At 38.0% G+C, this 6,115-nt stretch overlaps 1 pseudogene; it reads right to left on the reverse strand.

Annotated features, from left to right (window-relative positions):
* Positions 1-1,717: 1,717 nt before the first annotated feature.
* LOC116581220 lies at positions 1,718-1,957 on the reverse strand (annotated as a pseudogene).
* Between the last annotated feature and the right edge of the window lie 4,158 nt (positions 1,958-6,115).

Consider the following 6,115-nt stretch of genomic DNA (forward strand, 5'->3'; position numbering starts at 1 on the left):
ATTAAGAAAATCACTGCAAGGACTTAATAATAGAGTGGAGATGACATAAGATAAAATCGGTGAATTTGAGGACATAAAAATGGAATTTTTGCAATCTGACAACATTAAAAAAATCTAAAAAAAAAATGCAAAGAACTTAGGAATCTCTGAGACAACAACAAAAGATCCAACATTTGCATCATTAAAGATCCAAAAGGAAAAGAGAGAGTGAGACTAAAAACATATTCAAAGACATAATGGCTGAAATCTTTCCTAATTTGGTGAAAGGCACAAACCTATAGATTCCTGAAGCTGAAAGAACCTGAAAAAACAACAAATCAAAAGAAATCTGGTTGTATTAGTTTTCTAGGGCTCCTGTAATGAATTACCACAAACTGCAACAACGGAAATTTATTCTCTCACATTTCTGAAGGGCCACAGTACAAAATCAAGATGTCAGTAGGACAATATTCCCTCTTGGCTTGAGGGTGAATTCCTTCTTCCAATTTGATGGCTTCAGGCACTTTTTGACTTGGGGCTGCTTAACTCCAATCTCTTCCTCCATCTGCACATGGCCTCCTCAGTGTCTCAGTGTCTCCATCTCTCTCAGACTCTCTCTGTCTCTCTCAGACTCTGTTTCTTTCCAACTCTCAGACTCTTTCAGTCTCTGTCTCCAGTCTCTGTCTCAGTATGTTTGTCTCTGTGTATGTGTCTCTGTCTCTGCTTCAGTCTCTGTGTGTGTGTGTGTGTGTGTGTGTCTGTCTCTCTCTGTGTGTCACTGTCTCTGTCTGTCTGTCTCTCTCTCTCTGAATCAGTCTCTGGATCTGTTTCTCTCTCTCTGTTTCTGTCTCTGTGAGTCTTTCTCTCTGTGTCTCTCTGTCTCCATCCTTCTGTATACACATCTCTGTTTCCATCACCCTGTGTGTCTTTCTGTCTCTGTCTCTTTCTCTAAATCTGTCTCTAAATCTATCTGTCTCTCCCTCTGTCTCTCTCTGTTCCTCTCTCTACTCCTCTCTCTTCCACGTGTCTCTATCTCTCAATCTATCAGTCTCTCCCTCTCTTTGTTTCCCTCTCTGTTTCTCTCTCTCTCTCTCTCTCTCTCCCTCTCACTCACTCTCTGTGTGTGTGTGTGTCTTTCTCTCTCTCTGTCTCCCTCTCTCTCTCCTTATCACTCTGTCTCTGTGTGTCTTTCTGTCTCTCTGGGTCTCTTGCTCTGCCTCTGCTTCTCTGCTTCTCTGTCCACAGAACTGAAATGTGTACTCTTCTAGTTCCATTTTAGAACAAGAGAGCAAGAACAGAGTTAGTATTCACTTTCTCCTCCTTTGTTTAAAAAAATCATACAAATCATATTGAGTTACTTAACATTATTTATTGCCTATATGACCCACACTAATAAAGCATTTCAAAAGTAAGCCTTCTTATAGTTAACCTCTGAAGAAAATAACAATGATATTATAAATTACAAATATTTTCATAGGATAGATAAGTCACAACATTATCAAATAGGGCCAAAAAGAGAAATTTAAAGATTGCTTCATGTAGTTTTCTAGGAATCCAGGAACAGCTCTCTCTCTCTCTCTTTTTTTTTCTTTTCTTTTGGCTATTAGAAAAGTTTATTTAACAAAAAAGTTCAATATGAAAATTCACATGACTTGATTTTTATATTGTAGTAAAAACAGGAGCTATGGGAAGGGACATGTGGAAGCAGTTGATTTCTTCTGATGAACACACCCATTGTTTATACTTTTTCCAAGACTTCTAACATGATGATACTATTTCCTCATATTACCACCACTCCATTATTATTCTATGGCCCACCAGTTGCCATCTCCACAGATTCATCTATCACAAGATTCTTAAATGGATTGAACCCCTGCAATATTCCTTGGACATGTCTGCCAACATTTAATCTCAATGATATTTTCTTGCCCATCAATGTTTTCAACTCGGGAGGGTAAGCTTTGCTCATGGTGCCTAGTTGGCCAGGAATATCTCTTTTTTAAAGGATTCAGTCCCAAATTCTTATCGAGACTCTATACAGAATGATAGATGTGGCACATGTGGATTAATTATTATTGCTTCTGGTGTAATGTACTAGAATACGGCTTCCCATGTTTTATTCAATAAATGAGCCCAATCCCTCTTTCTCTAGGCATAATTTGCGATTGAGCACCATCTTCTCTTCAAATCTAAATTAATGTGAAACTAGTGATAGTTTTGCTTATGAATATCGGTACTTAATCTGTTCTACATGGTAAGTAGTTTAATCTGTAATACCACTTTATGGATTTCGTCTTTTTATATTACCCTATTTAAATAACCCTATTAACATAAGTGTGTAACTAAAGATATTCTAAGGATGTAAACAAAATAAACCCTGAGAAAAATATGTGCTGTCATTATGAACCAGAGTCTGGCTTCTGAAGAGGTTATTTACAGTAATATACAGAATGAGTGAGGAATGATGAACAAAGAAATAATACCACAGCTGATTTACTGCAGGGAAAATATGTGACAGTCCATGTGTAGTGAGTGAGTCCCAGGACCTTAGGATGTTATTTCCTCCCACAAAGAGCTTTATAGGCCCAGAGGCTAGAGCCTTGAAACTGCTCTGGAGCCAGGGGACAAGTATGTCTAAAGGAGAGAGAGAGAATCTATACTTTTTTTTTCCACTTAATTCTGATGCATGATTTACTGACAAAAATTGGAGAAATCAGTGTACCAAAATAGAGTCAGCAATCTTTTTCTGAAAAGGTCCAGATAGTTGATATTTTAGACTTTGGGGGCCAAATCATCTCTCTTGTCATTACTCAACTCTAGCAGGAAAGCAGGCCTACACACTATGTGAAGAAACAGCAGTGGTGGCTGTGTTCCTCTGAAACCTTGTTTATGGATACTGAAATTTAAATTTCATCTAACTTTCACGTATCATGACATGTTCTCTGTTTGATTTTTCAGCCATTTAAGAGTGTAAAATCCATTCTTAGCTCTCAGGTGGAACAAAAATAAGTGAGAGGCAGGATTTATCCTGCAGCCTTGATCTGCTGAACCCTGTATGAAAGTACCAATGGTATCAATATTTCCTTCATGAGTAAGGATTATAATTTAGCTTATATTGTTTCAGACCTATTGGAACAACTCAGCATTGATTATTACTTTTTTTTCCTTTTTTGAGTTAATATTGTTTAAATAGCTCAAAATCCTATGTAACTTTAAAGTTGAGGGTAGAAAAGATTGAAATTGATCTGTTTACATAAGCAGCATGGCATTTCAAGACATTATCCAAATTTTCTGCATTACAAATAAGTGGTGTTTTATACCTAAGTTAATCAGTTTGAGACTCATCAGTGACAAAATTAAAAAGAATTCTGTCCAGTTTTCCATTTTATTTGTGTAGTTGTAGTTACTACATGATGCATGATGGTCCATTTAATGTAATGTGTCTTTAAATGGTATTGGTTTAATTTGAGTAGCTTTTTAATTAAAGCAAACCAACATTTTCTGCTTCATTGCCTAACACTATAAATTAAGAATAAGGATAATGCACAAATATGAGAATATGGATAATCTAAAGATGATAATTCAAGATACTTCTCCCATATATTTTCTCTTAATGAAGTACAAGTAGGGTCTTTAATTGTTATGTTAAACTACAGTGTAGGGCTTCTGCTGCCTCTCTCTTTATGCCACTGTAGGTAAATATAGGTTATAATGTATTTCACTTTGAGGGAAAGGGCTCAAATCACCAAATGCAGTCTAATTACAGCTAAATGATCTAGATAAATAACAAATACAGAAAAGAAGGGGGCTTATAATTATTGGGAGTTATTTGATTTTTACTAACAGAATTCATATGACTGAATCCAAAAATTCATTCAACAAGCACTTTTTGAAAGCCTGCTGTGATTCAGACAGGCTGTAACACTAAATAACCCAGATAAGCCCTGCCTTCAAAGACCTTCCAATCTAGTAGAAAAAGTCAGATGATAAACAAGCAAGCAATTAAATATCTAATTTGTCATAAGTGATAATAAGATAACAGGGAGAAGGGACTATGATATGGCAATAACTTCTTTCTATTGGGTGGTCAAGAAGTAGACCATGGAGGTGATATTTGAACATAAAGAACTAAATGAATGAGAAAGCAAGCCATATGGATATCTGGGAGAAGAGCATTCTCAAACAGAGAATGGCAAACACAAAGGCCCAGAGGTGGAACTGTGCTAGGAATGTTCCAGAACAGCAAGGAGGCCAACGTGAATGGGGAAAGGGGGAGAGGATACTTTATAAAGATGGGTATTATTCTCTGCCTCTGTTCACTGTTGGATCCTCTGCATATGAGACAATGTCTAGCACATAGCAGGTACTCAATATTTGCAGAATGAATGAATTAATGAATAAATGTGTAAGGACACAGAGAAAAAGGGGTGCCTAGTGGCTCAGTTGGATAAGCATCCACCATCTGCCTTCAGCTCAGTCATGATCTCAGGATCCTGGGATCAAACCCCACATGTGGGCGTCCTGCTTAGTAAGGACCCTGCTTCTCCCTCTCCCTTTGCCTGCCACTCCCCCTGCCTGTACTCTCTTGCTCTCTGTCAAATAAATAAATGAAATTTAAAAAAAAAAAAAGGAACAAAGAGAAAGAAAGGGGTGTAGATCACATAGGGCCTCATAAGTCACTGTAACAACTTTGGATTTTACTAAAGTAAAAACAGCAGCCATTGAAGGGATCCAAGCAGAGAAGTATCATGATCTTCTTTGGATCTTTAAAGGATCACTAGATTTACAGTAGATTAGACTGCAGGGAGGAAGACCTGAGGAGGAGGAACAGGAAGAAGGTTATTTCAATAATAAATAGCATCTGACAGTAGAATCCGCAGACCCTGCACAACAATTATTTAAGATCTGAATTATAGGGATATATAAAACTGGTGGGATGTTATTCATTAAGTATAATGTATAGCAAGCTAAGCTCTATGGTAATGAACTAGGACTAGCTGTGTTTTCCAGCTAGATTTTCATGGGAGTCGGAGTACAGCTGATGATCTGAGCTTCAGTGTTGTAAACTTAGATTCTTTTGATCAGTTCACACATGGTAATCTGGCTCTTGAAATGAACTCATGTCAACTAAATTCTCACGGAGAAGACTGTAGACATATGCTGCAGAACAATACGGTTATTGGCATCAACAGAACCTGATGAAGGGGTAGGCCAACCAGATGGTTTCCAAGGTGCCAATTTATAAAAGCTACAGAAGCACTACTATAATTATATTGAGATTGAAAAAATTGTTTTTATTTAGACTCCTCTCAGAGAGACTAGTCTCAAAGGACAGTCACCTAGTGAACCATGTTCTCAAGATTCATGGTCTTGCGTAACCATCCACTCTCTCCCTGTACCTGGACTGGGCCTGTGACTTACTTCTTACCATGGAATAAGGTGGAAGTGACCCTGAATGACCAGGTCAGAAGAAGATATCTACTTGCCATCTTCTCTTAAAACATCCATTCTGGGGAAGTCATTAGCTATGTAAAAAGTCCATCTACCCTGCTTAGGAACCACATGGAGGGCTGGTTCCCCTCCCTTCAAGCCAGGACACCTGTTTTGGATCCTCTAGGCCAAACTAGCTTCCGGCTGACCACCAAGTGACTCTACTCAAGAATCACCCTACCAGGGGTGCCTGGATGGCTCAGTGGGTTAAGCCTCTGCCTTCGGCTCAGGTCATCATCTCAGGGTCCTGGGATCAAGCCCTGCATTGGGCTCTTTGCTCAGCAGGGGGCCTGCTTTTTCCCCCACTCTCTCTGCTTGCCTCTCTGCCTACTTGTGATCTCTCTCTGTGTGTCTAATAAATAAATAAAATCTTAAAAAAAAAAAAAGAATCACCCAACCAAATCCTACCTAAATTTCCTGACCCACAAAAAGCATGGACAAATAAAGTGGTTGCTGTTTCAATCACTAAGTTTTGAGGTAGTTTGTTATATAGTACAAATTAATCAGAACAATAGTGTATGTGATTGATAGGAATAACTTTATAAACCACTTGAATAGAAGCAATATCCCTATGAGGCATAATCAAATCATTACTGAGGATTATTAAGCCAAATTCCAATGAAAATGGGTAGGTGCAGTTAGATAC

This window comes from Mustela erminea, chromosome 1, assembly GCF_009829155.1.
Source record: "Mustela erminea isolate mMusErm1 chromosome 1, mMusErm1.Pri, whole genome shotgun sequence".
In the NCBI taxonomy this organism is placed as follows: Eukaryota; Metazoa; Chordata; class Mammalia; order Carnivora; family Mustelidae; genus Mustela; species Mustela erminea.